The sequence below is a fragment of the Aptenodytes patagonicus genome, chromosome 28, assembly GCF_965638725.1.
Source record: "Aptenodytes patagonicus chromosome 28, bAptPat1.pri.cur, whole genome shotgun sequence".
Taxonomy (NCBI): domain Eukaryota; kingdom Metazoa; phylum Chordata; class Aves; order Sphenisciformes; family Spheniscidae; genus Aptenodytes; species Aptenodytes patagonicus.
The window spans coordinates 1,452,352-1,455,377 of record NC_134976.1 but is presented as its reverse complement, the minus strand read 5'-3'; positions in this window follow the sequence as shown (position 1 = coordinate 1,455,377).

Here is a 3,026-nt window from a genome sequence, read left to right as displayed (position 1 = left end):
AATACATCTGCCATGATGTGGTTTGGGGCCTCTGTGAAGAGGCTCAGGGACCTGGGGTTCTTTAGTCTGGTAAAGTAGAGGCTCCGAGCTTTTCCTGGTAGTGGGAAGAGAAGGAAAACTCCACAAAGTGCAGCTTGGAAGGTTCAGACTGGAGGTGAGGAAAAAGAAATCTCACTCCAAGTGTAGCTTTGTGGTGCAAGAGGTCACCCAGAAGGTGTCACGATCAGCCCATGGCTTTGTGTTTCAAGGAAAAGACATGGATGGGTGGAGAGACATCACTGAAGTTATAGAAATGCTGGGGTGACGTTGCAAAATGAGTGATTTAGATCGCTTAAAGAATCACTGTCCTTTGACAGTGATTAGCAAATGTGGTTTTAATATGATGTTTTAAAAGTGCAACTTAACAAAGTGTGATGGCAAGGTTCACTCTATCAATTACTGCATGGAGGAAACATACAAAGGAAAATTGAGTTACACTCAAGTTAGAATGATTCACAGAGACCAGAAACACAAAGGGTAAGGAAGACCCTCCCGTTGAGTCATGAGGTTCAGTGTGGACCCCTTTGCTTTCCAAACTCCTTCTCAGAGAGGAGTCTAGGTGCGGCTAGGTCCAAACCTAGTCTCAGACATGGTCAACGGTTTATGTCTAAGGGAATGTATATGCAATGTTTAATTAGCATGAATTCAGCATGCAATCGAAGTTACTAAGACAAAGTTACCATACGGTTATGTGTGATATCGGTCACTTACCAAAGATCTGTGGTTGGTAAAAGGTGTCTCTGCCTCGAGGAGCAACCTTGAGAGTTGTCCCAGCTCGAGGGGAGATCACCGCCATGCAGCCACACTGCCTAGCAGGGAGAGCTCAAAGGAGGCTCACCTAGGCTGTCATATTTAGGGGATAAAGTGGTTGGCTTGTAGTTAAATTACATGCAATGGAAGAAGTATGCATGAGTCTCCTTGTACCCACAACATTCTTGATAAATGAGTCTTGGAAAAGCCACCGGCTATTCATGCGTTAATCACATGATCGGTGTTCCAAGCTCATATGCATCGATGCTCACTGGGTCACTCTGGTCATTGGTGGATTTTCAGAGAACAGATTGAAACTAGGGGAGTTCACGCCTGGCTACGGCTCAGGCCTTTACCCCTTCCGGAGCCGGCACCAAAGCACCACCGGTCTGGTCAGAGGTCAAGCGCACCCATCACAGGTGAGAGCTAGGTGGGAGAGCAAGAAGGGTGTCAACAACCTGAAGGGAAAGAGGTGCAGGCATGGGACAGTGTAGGACAGCCTGCGGTAGAGACGGCCTCGGCCTCTGGCAACGCTGAAAGGCCCATGAAAACCCAAGGTCTTTGTCCCCTTGGCTATAGCAGTTGCTTCTACCACCAATGCCTACAACAAGGAACTTTCTGTTGAGGCTCTGGACTTCATTTCTTCCTTGCCCCTGCTTGGGGAGGCCGGGAGGGGTTGTACAGTTTTTCTACACTTGGCATTGCTCACCCTCACACCCCACTGTCCCCAGGAAGAGCCCTGAGCCACGCGTGAGGGACAGGGTCTGCCTTCTCAGGGCCTGGGGGTCAGGGCTTGGCCTTTCTGCTTTCTGAAAAAAACCAGGCTTTTCTCAGCGTCACAGCTGCCTGCGCAGTGCCTTTGCCTACCTGCAATCACAGCCTCCAATTACCTGCTCTAACGAGTCCATGGGGAGGCTTTGTCAGGAATGGTCCTCAGGGGGACCCAGTCATACTTCAAGGTACTTGGAGTTTTGCTTCTGACTTTGACTTCTTGAGAGGTTTGTTCAATCTCCTCTCATCATGGGAGGTTCAAGGACTCAGCACCAAATACACCATGGGTCTCATTAAAATACAGAAAGCCTTAACGAACTATTTCTTTTCCTGTAGTTTTCTTCAGGTCTTCCAGGCTTGTACAGCTCATTGGAGTCATTTTGTAGTGTAGTTAAAAGAAGAAGATTTCAAAGTGCACCTAATAAAAAATATTTTTCAGTTAAAGTATATATTTTTTTCTTTTCAGTTTAGAGAAGAGGTGATAGAGGCATTCTCCAACTGATATTGATGCAGAGTGTCCCCTCAGGAGGTCCGGACAGGTAAGAAAAGCAGTCCTTTGAGGTCTGACACCGGATGGACAACCTCGCTCCTCACCTCCCCAACCCCGCCATTGTTCTCATTGGCCCCCTGGGACTTGCATCAGTTTGCCTTACATCAGATTTCACTGAACTCTGGAGCTGAATGTTACAGCTCCGTTGCACCAACTCCCTCCTGCTCTCCTTCGAGAACTGGCTGCACGCAGGCCACAGAAGAATTTTTCCTCTTTGCAAGCAAAGCAAAGCATGGTAAAGTTTCATAAACAATAAAACACCCTCCTCAACCATATGCTAAGCACAAGCTGTCTCTAACGAGGTTGCCTTTCCACAAGGGATAGTCTTATGAGAAATGTATTAGATAGATACAAAAAAGTTAGATACAAACATAATTAAAGAATTGGCTAAAGAGACAATTAGACTACTGAAAGACAGGCAAGCTTTTGACTCCCTGAAGCTCAAAGCAGCAACTGGGTAGGTGAGAGTTATCTGAATGAACAAAGGAAAACAGTAGGAGAAAATTGGTGAATAATGGAAGGGGCCTTTGTCTAGAGAGTCTGCACCTGCAGAGATGACCTTAGAAATGGTCATTGTATCAGGACAGGTGAAATTATATGAAAGATTAGAGAAACTAAATACACCATATAACAGGAAGAAGAGTGGTAATGAAGTTACAGGGCAAGATGGATATTTCTGTGGAATATCCCTTTTGAAAGGTCCTGGGATTGGTAGAGGTCTCTTGTGAGTTAGGAGAAGCAAGTGTTGCGCTCATCTTTGCAAGCGGACAACAGTGGAACCCAGGGAACCCCAGGCTGTACGAGCTCACTTTGGTGAGGAGGGAGCCATCGAAGGAGTCCTCTTGGGTGACATCCCTGGGCACCTAAAAGAGAAGGGCATCGTCATGAACTTACCATGACTTGACCATGTGCCATA